The following is a 13,402-nucleotide window of genomic DNA, read 5'->3' as shown; positions in this document are numbered from 1 at the left end:
TCCTTCAGCTGAGAGAGGGTGCTTTGGTACAAAGCCTGATTCTTCCAAAACACATCATCTTCATCCTCCTCTGAGTGACTCTGGAAAATCCCCACATTTTTCCTCCACTTAGGATTGTACTCAACACTCTTTGTGAACCTAATGGACTTGGAGTCAGTCATCCATACCCTGTATGCTCCTTTTTCGTACCCCATGAACAAACCATGTGCCCCACGCTTCCCAAGCTTGCTGCTCTGTGGGGTGTGGACCCACATGCCAGAACCAAAGATTCTCATGTGCTTGACGTAAGGTTTCTTACCAAACATCTTCTCATAGGGAGTACAACCAATAGGTGATGACAGTTTCCTGTTATAGGAATAAACAAACGTGTTCAAAGACTCCCCCCAAACTTCTCAGGGAGATTGGCATCATGCAACAAGGTTTTTAGGCCTTGCAGCAAAGTTTCGTTTGCTCGCTCAACAAGTCCATTCATCCATGGAGATCAATAGTAGATTTTTATTGCGTTAGCCGTGTGGCCATAGCATGATATACATAGAAATAACAACATAAAATGGGGGTGGGGAGATAAAGGTAGATATCGTCCTGGGCGAGTACTTAAAGAAAGGGGAAAAAAAGGGGGGGATAACAAAAGGGACAGGGGATTTAAAACATCGAGTGACAGATAGTACAAAAACAGAAAGACAAAAAACTGCTGAGGCTGGCGGAGGATCATTAAAGGGTCCTTCGGCTCCTCAGATTTGTCCTAGCTCCATTGTCCTTGTATAATAAGGCTACTTGGAACTTCGTTCGGTTGTGCGGCATATCGACTGCAGCTGTGGTGTTAAAGAAGAAGTTAGTGCCGCTTTCCTCTTCATCACACTGAGCAGGAAGTTAGCTGTCATCTCGGTAATCCAACAATCAGAATCCTGCAAAAAAAGGGACACTATCCAGGGCTGGATTGGGAGATGAAGCTTGTTCACGAGAGGAGTTAAAAACCGAGATCTTTCATCTGTCCAGTTGGGACAGAAGAGCATTACATGTTCCATAGTCTCCAGAGCCGTGTCATTACAGGTGCATGTTCTATTTGCGATGGGAACTCTGGAATAACGACCCGACAGAACTGCTGTAGGAAAACAGTTGAGACGGGCACAGGTAAAGGCCCTTCGCTTAGCCTCCGAAGAAATTGTGAAGCAGTATAGAGGGATCCCTTCAGGGGGTGGAATAGCTAGGGCTAGGCCTGAACACAGCCCTCTTGCATGGGCAGCTGTATTAGAGAAGTCAAGTTGCTGTAGCTTCTTTTTAATTGGAGGTAGGGCCGCCGGACTGATACACTCTAAGTTAAGAACAGTTTTGCAATTCAGATTGAGAAAAGAGCAGAGTTTGAGGTTAATTGTAGTTTTCCAGGGGGAATTATGAATATCTCTTAGGATCAGATTGGAAAAACCACCTCTAATTCGAGCATCCGATGCTAGTAGGTGGGAGCTATAGGAAATGGCTCGACTCCATGCTCGTTTTACAATTGAGGGCTGGGCGAACTCAAGTCGTAGGGCTGCACCAGAGACACATCTCGGGACGCCCGAAAGAGATCTCAGAAACATATGAAGTGGGCGATCCAAGTTACCTGATATTGCTGTAGTCCATACTTCACAGCCATATAATAATTTAGGGACAACTTTGGCATTAAATATTTGAATTGCTGCTGGAAGGTGTTTGCCGCCCTTCTGGTGGTAAAATCGGACAATGGCATTAGAGGTCGTGGTTGCAGCGAGAAAGGCAGATTGTAGATGGGTGGTCCAGGAGAGATTATAGGTGAATATTAAGCCTAGATATTTAAAGGCTTTTACCTTTTCTAAGTAGCCACCTGTGATCTTAAGCGGCTCCAGCTTGAGTTTGCGGGAACGAGTGAAGTGGAGGACTTTCGATTTTTTATAATTAATATTAAGAGCTTCCGCCTTACAATAGGCGATAAATGCATTAACTGTATTTGCTAGGTCCGCAGCTGTTCTGGATAAGATGACGGCGTCATCTGCATAGAAAAGGGAAACAATGGGGTGGCCTGCTAAGTGAGGAGGATACTTAGATGCTAGCTTCAAAGGGGTAATTGCATCATGAAGATAGAGATTAAACAGTAAAGGGGCCAAGAGACAACCTTGTCGGACGCCCTTGGCTGTTGGGAATGGAGTGGTAAGGGAGCCGTTGGGATCACTTCGGACGCAAGCTGTGGTGTTTGAATAAAGGGAAATAATTAGGGAGAGGAGGTGCGGATCAATTCCCAGATGGGCAAGTTTGGACCATAATCTCTGCCTAGGAATGGAATCAAAGGCGGCCTCCAGGTCCATGAAAGCGGCAAATAGGTGGCCTTGCCTTGGTGCAGTGTATTTACTGGCAAGGTGATAGAGAGTTAGACAGTGGTCCATGGTTGATGCTGACTTTCGAAAGCCAATCTGTTCTAGCGGTAGAATGTTCCTCTCCTGGACCCATGAAAGAAGTTCTTCCAGTAAAACAGCGGCAAATATTTTCCCCGGAATAGATAATAAACTGATGGGGCGATAGTTCCTAGGGATGTTTGGCTGGCCGCCTTTGAAGATCGGAACTATTATAGCTTCCCTCCAGGAGTCGGGAATGTCTAGGGCGGAGGAGATAGCGGTGAATACAGGAGTCAGCTGTTCGCTCCACCAAAGAGGATCAGTCAGGAAAAGGTCCAACGGGACCATGTCTGGGCCGGGGGCCTTATTCCTTCGCATGGACATTATGATGTTGAAGATGCGAGTTGAGGTAAAGTTTATTGAGGAAGTGGGACTAAGAGAACAGGAACAGAGGTCCAACGGGGATTGAAGGAAATCTGTAAGATGATTTGGAGAAGCGAAACTGGTTGAATAATAGGCAATCCATTCATCAGCGGAAATCTGGGTAGCTGAGTTGAGTGGTGCCGAAGGTCTAACTAAGCGCCAGAAGGAGCGGGAGTCATGCCTCTCTACAGCCGAACGAAGAGTGGACCAAGCCTCAAGGATGTGCTGCTGTTTCTTGCAATGAATCATGTTTCTGTATGTCCTTTTAATATCTGTGAGCTTTGCACGGGTTTGGGGGTCGTTGGAAAATTTGATGATTCTGACCATTTTCCTAATTCGCCTTCTTAGGGCTTTACATTCCTTGTCAAACCAAGGTGATTCAGAGAAGAGGCGTTGGTGGATAGGCGAGGTGGTGGTTATGTAAGTTGTTGAGAAAGCATCGATTAATTTCCGGTATTGGTCAGCGGGCAGAATTGGGTCAGAGGGAACTGCAGACATATCAAATGATTTTTGTATGTCCAGGGCAAGAGAGGAACTGAGGCGTGTCCATTTCTTTGTTTTGTATACAGGGTGGCTTTGTGCCGTGGAACTATAGTTTGAGGGGGCTGAAAATGGCTCTATTAGGTTTAACAATAGAGTCAATGGAAGGTGGTCACCACCAAAATATTCAGCCACTTCCATTTTTGTAGAAATTGAGAATAGCTCCGGCGTCAATAGAATGTAGTCGACAACACTGGTTCCCCGGGAAGTGATGCACGTTAACTGCTGCGAGGACAAGGGAGTAATGTTACCATTCGCGATGCAGAGATCGTTTTCCATGGCCAATTGGGCCATCAGCCTCCCCGACGCATTTGTTATAGGATCAAGAGAGCATCTGTTTCCCCAGGGGGGCTGCAGGGGATTGTCCAGGAGTGCTGCGAGAGATAATATATCATCGTCGTTGGGACCTATTCTTGCATTAAAGTCGCCTAAGAGGATTTGAGGAAGTCCTGGGTTAGTTGTTTGAAGATCATGGAGCCAAGACGAAAGTTCAGACCACCTTTCATTGCGGTCGAAATCATTAATTACTGGGGGCAGATATACTGTAGTTATCAACCATGGGCTTTTGGTCTTTGGTAGATGGATCTTTATAGTGAGAAAGTAAGGGGAAGATTTAATTTCCTCGCAAATAGTGAGGGATAAACTGGTTGAAATAAGGCAGGCGAGGCCAACTTGGGGGCGACCCCTGTTGGTTAGTTTACGAGCACAGGAGCTAAAGGAGCAATAATTTGGGAGAGCGATACTTTGTTGGGACCAGGTCTCTTGGAGGCACACAATGTCGAAAGAAGAGATGAAGTTTATTGCCTCAGGATCCATTTGCTTTGTCGCCCAGCCGTTAACGTTCCAGGAGACAATTTTAAGGCTCTGGGATGGATTGGATGCGTCTTTCAAGGGAAGAACTGCTTTTGCTTGATTTGTGAGTGAGGATTGAGTCTGTTTATATCTAATTATGTCGAATTTCCGCGGAGATAGGGAGCCGGCTGGTGTTTGCCTCTGGTCTGATCTTTGTCAATTATTTCCCAAGGTGCTTTTAGGGATTACTCTTTTATGAGCCGGCCCATTGCTCTCCATGCATGGCAAACTAGCCAAGTGTTCTATAGTTTCGGCTGTTAACTGTTGAATACTGACATTAGTGGTCACCGGGCCTTTGAAGTGTGTTATCTCTTTCCGTAGGTATTCTTCCGGTACCTGATTGTGGCCTAATTCTGCCTCGTCTAGGTACCTCAGCTTGTCCCAAGAGCCTGGTGAGTTCACCTTAGGGATGGTTCTCCTTATTGGAGGTGGTGTAGTGTTCTCTTCAGTGTGCTGGGCTTCCTTGATTGGAGGTAGGTTAATCTCAGCCATTGTCTGGAGGTAGCGTGGCCGACAGGCCACTGGGTTTTGTTCTTGTATAGGGTTCAAATTATAGGAAGCCTGGTCCTTTTTATGGGCGTCCACATTGATTTCCTTATTTATATCTCTCCCTGCCAGCTTAATTCTTAGCATATCTAGTCTTTCTAATATTTCAGCTTGTATTGGAGATGGAAAATTGTAAAATTGCCTAATTAAGGTATTTTCTTCCACGGAGAAAAGATCCTCATCTTCATTCTTTTGAAGCTCTTGTTTCTGGAGACCAGGCCAGGTTTTGGGAGGTTGTTTCTCCTTACTAGGGTTTGCATGCTTTGCTTCCAGAAGGGGATTCAGTGGTGCCTTGTTTTCAAAAAATCTGAGAATTTTTATCTGGGCCTTTAAGAATATATATCTTGATCTGTAGATGAACTTGGCCAGGTTCTGGTCTCTAAATGTGATCATTGCTCTCATTGAACAGCCATCATGATGCAAATAATCTACAGAAGTAATGTCATATGGCTTTACTGCTCCTGGCAATATATCATTCAGAATGTTCAAGGAGCACATTCTTCGATCTTTTCCTGTAAGGAAGCCCTTTGGTTTTGGGAAGTTTGTAAATACCAATTTTTGGGGATTTAAAATCAAGTTCCAACTTCTTGTCTGAGTAAAGGCTTGCCCATCTTGTATAATGTTGTCATCGCGATTGGGCATTGCATCGTCCCCATTTCCCGATTTGCTAAGCGGTTTGCTGCCTTCATTGTTAGGGACCACTTCTCCCCCAGAATCTAGCTCACTGAGTGAACTGTTACCAGAGCTCTGGGACGTTGCTTCCATCCTCCCATTTAGTTCTGAGCTCTGGTTCGGAGATGCCACCTTAGCCATTAGCTGTGGCGATGACTTCTTTTTCCCCTTCCTGCCTTTCTCTTTTTTATCTCGTGCAGCAGATTTATTTGAGTCCGATGGGAGTAGATTAAATAATTTCTGCCATTGTTTATGTCGGCTTATCTTTATTTTCCTTGTTGTTTTAATGTTCTTAGTTTTCCTTACCCTGGCTTTTGGTCTATTTTTTTGCAATTTCTTGGTTGTTACTGCTTGTCTCATCTTCACAGGTTCATCTGGGTTATGCACAAGTTCATTTGGTTTATGCACTTGGGGTGCATCAGTTGCTGTTGTCTCTTTTGGTTGGGGAATGAAATTTTCCACAAGGGTCAGCAATAACCCATTTGTTATTGTCAAGTAATTTTTTATGTTGGAAAGGTCAGTATTTATATCTTGGAGGTGGGCCTGAAAATGGCCATCACTCGGTTCAGTTTGAGTATATTTAGAAGTGGGCGCCTGGTCTTGATGGCATGTTGTTAATTCTGCCAGGGGCCGCTGATTATAGGTGACAGAAATATTTTCCTCAAGTTTCTCCGCTAGAACTAGCTCTTGCGCCAAGCTTCTTGGGGAATTTGTGTTTCCAGAGTTTTGTTGAAGCTCTTTGAAGTAATGTGACCGGTCAAGATAGGTAAGGGGGGGAGGAGTGACTTCGTCAATAATTAGATCAATTTGTTCACTCATGCATTCCTCCCTCTTAGGGAAATAATTTATAATTTTACTTTGTCTCCTTCCAGGTCCCGGCGGGCTAAGTGGCATATCTGGCAAGATACCCAACTCCTTGCATATCTTTCTGGTGAGGACCATGTTGGGTGGTTGTCTTCCAATTAGAAAGCCAGTTGTTCCCAAGTGTTTCTACCTAATTTGCAGGACCAATGGATGAATAGGGGTGTATCTGCAGCTTTCTCCTGCTTAGCTCATCAGCGAGCACTGATTCTCAATATGTTTCTTTGGTGGAGCTGGAAAAGGGAGGAAGGGAGGAAGGTTTGAGAGCTCTTCTGTCAGCTCCCAGTGTCCTTTTACTGATAAAAGCTGATAGAAGCTGGGGGTTAATTGATATAAGGTGAAGGATGGTAATTACTTTCCAAGCCGAGCCTCTTTATCAGCCTGCTTTGCTGAAGACGGTCTTACTCGCACAGACGGGACTCGAAGGGGACTTGCTTCAACCCTTTCTTCGGTGTTTCTGATCACCCACCTAGATCCATGGAGATCTAGGCGTTGAGAGGTCATGCTAGATTCCCTTCTCAGTCAGGAAAGCTTCAAACTGCTGAGAAATGAATTCACCGCCTCAATCAGTAAACAGACAGCCGATACGTTTACTGTGAGCATTCTCCAACCATGCACAGAACGCCTTGAACCTAGGAAACGCTTCCGACTTCTGCTGGAGCATAAACCCATGAATGTACCAGGAAAAAGAATCAATTAGAACCATGAAGTACCTTGCTCCACCCAAAGAGGGCGCAAGTGGACCAACCAGGTCTGCGTGGACTAGCTGGTAGGGTTTGGAAGCCTGTCTGCTAGACTCCTTGCCTTTTGGAGCAACCTTCACCTTGTTCTCTGCACAAGATACACATTTCATGTGAAACTTACAGGGCTTGATGTTCCAACCCTGAACCAACCCAGGCATCTTGGCCAGTGCCTGCCAAGACATGTGACCAAATCTTCGGTGTGCCTCGTGAATACATCCTGCATGAAGAACTTTGTTAGTTTATGCAACACAACAAGATTCAACAATAGACACAGCAACACCATTGTCATCATAAGTTATACAGAACAAGCCATCTATAAACTTTGCATGCAAAATGTCCTCTTTGCCTTTCCTGATGACACAGACGCTCTTCTTGAAGGAAATCTCAAAGCCACGCCCAGTCAGCTGTGGGACACTGAGCAAATTGTCTGCAGACTCTGGAACATAAAGTACGTCTTTGATGGTTGTACGCAGACTTGCCAGTTTCACAGTCCTGACTCCTGCGATTTGCAACGTCTTTCCATCAGCCTGGTGGATCTCTTCATCTTGAGGCGTGAAGGAGATAAACAGATGTTTATCCTTCGTTAAATGCCTTGTCGCTCCAGAATCGACAACAAACTTTCCTTAGGCTTTTGGAGAAGCAGTGCCAGCAAACAGAACCTTGTTTTCCACTGGCTTGGGCTGCTGCTGCTTGCCCCCTGCTCCTGGCCATCAAACTTGCCTTTGGCCTTTGGCCGTGAGTCTTATTTCCTTCAAAGACTCCTTGTCTTGGCAACTCATAAATCATGAGGCCTCTGGCTCGTCTCCCAGGCTAATTAGCCTGCCGGACTCCAAAGTCTCTGCTGCGGCAACAGAAAAGCCTCGCTTTTCCCCACATACCTTTTGCAGTCTTTTGCAGTCTTACTCTCCTGTAAGTGCCGTGAATCTGGGCCCATAACCTGTTGTTGGGATACTGCCAGGGAGACAAAGGCCATCATGCCTCCACGTCGTCTCAGGACGATCCATCAATCTCCTGTAGATACAGTATCAGTCAATTAGCGACACGAGCCTCGGAAATAGCTGTCCACATCCCAGGACTCATGCACGCCCTTTTCGCAGAGTTCACACAACGAAAGATGCACTCAGGAGAGCAGCATATTTACAGCTTTATTCAGCGTTGGTCAGAACAAAGGAAAAACATGCCTGCCTGCCTGCGTGTCTAGGCGCAGAGAGAAACAAAAGCTATATACAAAAACAGAAACTTCGTGTGAGCCGGAAGTACGCAGACTTTGTGACTCACAACAACCTGCTCCTTTTCTAAGGTGGAACAGAAATATTCTAACAGTTGCTAGGTATCACAAGTGGGCAGAGTGCTCTTGCCCTGCAGGAACCGGATGCTGGAGTAGACGAGCCATTGGCCTGCTCGGAGGTTTTACCCAAGATGGTGACGGCTTAGCAAGCAGGCTTCGGAGCTCTGCAGATAACAGGACTGTAATTAGCATTGACTGCCACCCAGGGAAGTAATTTTTCCTTTTTTACTTCTCTACTTTTAAACTTACCAACCTACTGAGAGTCTAACAGCACCTTCTTGTCTATGCTATGAGAAACATCTTGGGCAAGTTCTGTGAAGCATCCTGGGCAGACCGCCAGCTGCTAGCTATTCACCGCCAACTCCCTTCTATACTTTGTTCCTGAAACTCCTGGCAGTCTCCACACAGAGAAGCTCTTAAATTGAACAAACTGAGCACTTTCTATTTTTTCTCTCTTTTTTGGTTGGGGAAACTTCTCCTTGTTTACTCCCCACGGTGACGCTATGCCTGCTAGTAAACGCCACAGGGACCCAGAGGATGTAGCTCTCTCACCAGTTCCCAAACCATCTAAAATAGAGGACTTTTTTAACAAATCTGCTTTTATAGTTCCAACAAAAAATCAGTTTTCTCCTCTTGAAGATGATTGTGAGTGTGGGGAGAGTATTCAAGGTGAGAGCGTGGAACTGGATTCCACAATGGGGCAAGTTGATCCTGTGCCGCTCAGAGAGGAAGGAATAACAAGTAGGGAGAGCACCCAATTAACTCTAATTGCAAGAACGGTTGAGCATATCTTCCAACAAATTAGAGGTATTGCCTCTCAAATAACCCAATTATCCAAAGAGGTCCACAGTTTATCAGTTAATAACAAGCAGGAATCAACAGAACACCATAGTACCAAAGGGAATTGGCGACAACAAGAGCAGACCCCTAAGCTCAACATAGAACGCGCAGAGGCTCTTAAAACAAACTCTTCTTATTTAATCTTCCAACCAAAAAAGATCTGCATGACAATTTGTGGAAGGCCAAATCAATCTCCTAGCTGGAAAGGTGCCCAGCGTTCCAAACGACATTTATCAGACTTACTTGGCATTGGACTTACAGAGATCGACCTCGTTAGGACTGAACTCTTGAATATCACAAATCAAACACAAAAAATTATGTTAACTTTTTCCTCTACTAGACTGCCCTCACTGATTCACAAGCTGAAATTCAGATTGTCAAGCAGAGGAGTTTTTCCAACCCGGGTATTTCGCAATTCTATTGTTGCACCCTTATGTAAGATGAGGACTAGTGCTTCAGAGGGGCCCACAAAACCAAAGCCTGGATCCCCAACGGAAGTAATGACATCACAAAAAAACTTGACAGGTGGGGAGGAGACAGACATGCCTGAGTTGAATTCGCAGGATCATGCCCAACATCAAAATAACCAGGTAAGCCAAAAGGAACAGCCGATTCCTCTAGACAATCATCTTCAGGAATCTGAGCACTCTGTAAATCCTTTGGAAGAGGATTTTCTCAGCTCCTTTAGGAATCTCCCTCAGGAAGAGCAACAAACAGTTATCAAGAGGCTTGATCTTATGAGCCAGACATTGAAAGAGATTAAAGAACCAGAGGCAGAGACTGATAATAGACCCAATGGCCACAACAGAATGATAACTATAGAACCACTGGAGTATTGGACAAAGATGAGATATTTAGAAGAGGAGGAGTCAGGAAATACACCCAAGGAATCCCCATTGGCAAGCAATTTCAAAGAAAAGGCCCAGTGATTACAAATGTGAGTACTTTATGTACGATGACTGAAATAATCAAACATCTGGATTATTCCAGTAGCATTAGCAATACTCTGTTGCCTCAAAAACTGGTAAACTCCGAGAGTACATTGGCCAACAATTGACTAAGAGTAAATCACTGTAAAACAATTAAACTTCTCTCATGGAATGTAACAGGGTGGACGAACAAGATCCAAGACAGTGATTTCTGTTCTTATCTACAAACACATGATATCATCTTTCTTCAAGAAACCTGGGCAAAAGAGGGCACTATGGTTGAGTTACAGGGTTTTACAAGTTACACTCAACCAGCTCTTAAAACTGTAAAGTATGGAAGGCCTAGTGGGGGGCTGGCGGTGCTGGTGTCAACCTCTCTTAATGTATCAATTCAACAGTGTCCCTCGTTGACCACCCCTAATTTTTTAGTGTTGTCCCTTTCTGATAGTCTCCTGAGAAATACTTATTTCATCTGCGTGTACATACCTCCAGTAAAGTCTTGTGGGGAACTGAGATCATATTGGGAAAAACTTAACCAACTACTCGAAAGTATAGACTCTCTGTCACCTAACCCTCGGCTTGTCTTGGGAGGTGACTTCAATGCCCGGATCAGCCTTGTTTCCCCACAAAATACAATATTATCTGGACTAAACTTGGAGGACGAACCTGAAATCTGTCAGAGGGCAGCAATGGACACCACCTCTAATCACGCTGGGAAATATCTTTGTGAACTTATAATTAAGCATAACCTTTTGTTATGCAATGGGCACGGTCAAGGGGATCAAGAGGGTTATTTTACTTTTATCTCCCCCAGAGGATTTACTAGCACCATAGATTATATCCTAACATCTAATAATGTGCCAGTTAACCGAGATACCTTCAGGATAATTCCCAGAGCTGAAAGTGACCACTTTCCACTTGAGTTATCTCTGACATCATTCGTTTCTCCTGCCTTTCCTAAATTATTGGATGAAACAGAATATCTGATACTTGGAAATAGAAGGTTAAAATGGAATGCACAGGTCCAAGAAAAAATGATTCAGATCCTGGATTCCCATGAATTTGCTTTATTAAAGGGGGAAATGTTGTTAGAAACAGGAAACATAATCGGACTTTATGAGAACATAATCAATCGAATGCGCCCATTGATGACCACAACTAGTGTGATAAAAAACAAAAAGTTTAAGAGACAGACTTGGTTTGATAAGGAATGTCAGAATAGCAAAAAATGTCTAGCTAGGGAACTTAGAAAATTGAAGTAAAACAGGATAAGCACAATCTTGCTCTACAAGCTGAGGTAGCCCAATTACGATACAATTATAAATTATTACTTAAAAGCAAGAAACAAATATATTATGAACAACAGTGGAAAGCATTGGGAGATGCAGCACTTCAAAAGTATTCACGAAAATTTTGGCATCTGGTTGCCCAAGGCACAAATGGGTTGGGCTACTCGTTAGAAGCATCTGTCCAAGGAAAGGATTGGGTGATATATTTTACAGGAATATATGGCCCCTGTCCTGACCCACCCCCACAAGTTTACTACACTCAGTTATCAGAACTGCCAGAATGGCCAGACGTCACGCCCAATCAGATTAAGAGGCTAATTGCAAGCCAGCTAGCTAATAAAGCTCCAGGAGAAGACATGATCCCAATGGAGATCTATAAGATAAGACCTGATTTCTGGTCTCCCATTTTTGCAAAACTGTTTTCATACATTAACAGCTTAGGTCGCATACCTGAAGGGTGGAAGTTGAGTATAATTGCCCCAATATATAAAAAGGGTGATAAGAAAAACCCTGCCAATTATAGACCCATTAGTTTGTTAGATGTAGCCTCCAAACTGTATGCCAGGCTCCTTCTTGGGAGACTAGAAGAATGGGCAGATACAAATAAGGTGATATCGGAAGTCCAGGAAGGTTTCCAAAGAGGGAAATCCACGTTGGACCAGTGCTTTGTGATGAACTTTCTGCTATGTAAATACATCCATAATTTGAAGCAAAAATTATATGTTGCTTTTATCGATCTAAAGTCAGCTTTTGATATGGTCCCAAGACATGCATTGTGGCAAAAATTGGAAAAGACAAATATAGACCTCCGTCTATTATCTCTCATCAAAACATTATATACTGACACATCAATACAAGTAAAGGTGGATCTGGCTGGCCATCTCACCACTAGAATTAAGACCATTACTGGAGTCAAACAGGGATGCATTTTGGCACCTTTCCTGTTTAATTTTTATATTAATGACATGGTTAAAGAACTGGAGGGCCTACAGTTTGCCCCTGTCACAATTCTCGACCAAAAACTCTCAGTTTTAATGTATGCTGATGACCTAGTACTTGTATCTAGAACCCAGGTGGGCCTGAGACGGCTGCTTGCAACATTAAGTTCATATTGCACGAGGAATGCTTTATCCATAAACTATGATAAGACGCAGGTCATTGTATTTGGGAAGCGCCCTAAAAAGCATGTTTGGCACCTGGATGAACACATCATAAACCAAGTAAATACGTTTAAATATCTGGGATTGATTTATTCAGAAACGGCGTCTTGGAATACACAGCTATCCAATATTAAATTGCAAGCCTTTAAATCAGCAAAAGCTATTCTGAAATTCGCTGCCTGTAAAGGTGGAAATTTGGTCAACCCAGCTCTATCTGTGTATAAAGCAAAAACAATGGCCCAGATTCTATATGGTGCAGAGGTTTGGAACCCCCACAGAATTATTTTTTAAGAGTTCTTTTAGGTTTACCCAAAGACGTGCAATCTGCCATGGTCAGGTTGGAAACTCGCATGTTGAGCATAGAGAGCCAAATAGATAAAATAATTCTCTGTTACTGGTTTAGAGTTCAACAGATGGACAACGCTAGGCTACCCAAAAAAATGCCTGATTGAGCTCTCGAATGGATTACCCCTTAAAAACTGGGTACATCATGCTGCCCAACTGATGGGCAAATATGACCTCTCAGTGACTGAGATTAAAGAACTTCCCTTATATTCCCAGAAAAATATCTTTAAACGGATCATAAGGGCAGTGGCAACTAAAAACGATCTAAACTCTATGTGCACATCTACATGTGCCCCATTGTATTTTAAACTTAGAGAGGCCAATGAACACATATCTTATTTGAATGAATTGACTTTTGCACAACTTCGAAAAGCTTTTACAGAGCTACGACTAAATACAATAAGCTCTGCTTATAGAGATGGGAGACACAGAGGCATACCAAAAAATGAACGTGTTTGCATTAGGGGATGTTCTGAAGTAGAGGACCTTATGCATTATATCTTGCACTGTCCTTATATAATGATGCAAGAAAAAAATTTTTAGTACCTATAATGACAGGGTCCCCTGGC

General features: G+C 43.7%; 1 pseudogene; it reads right to left on the bottom strand.

Annotated features, from left to right (window-relative positions):
• The window catches only part of LOC114588654 (cathepsin L2-like), a 78,321-nt pseudogene that overhangs the window by 44,746 nt on the left and 20,173 nt on the right, over positions 1-13,402 (bottom strand).

This window comes from Podarcis muralis, chromosome W (assembly GCF_964188315.1).
Source record: "Podarcis muralis chromosome W, rPodMur119.hap1.1, whole genome shotgun sequence".
Classification (NCBI taxonomy): Eukaryota; Metazoa; Chordata; class Lepidosauria; order Squamata; family Lacertidae; genus Podarcis; species Podarcis muralis.
This window is presented reverse-complemented; position numbering and strand designations above follow the sequence as displayed.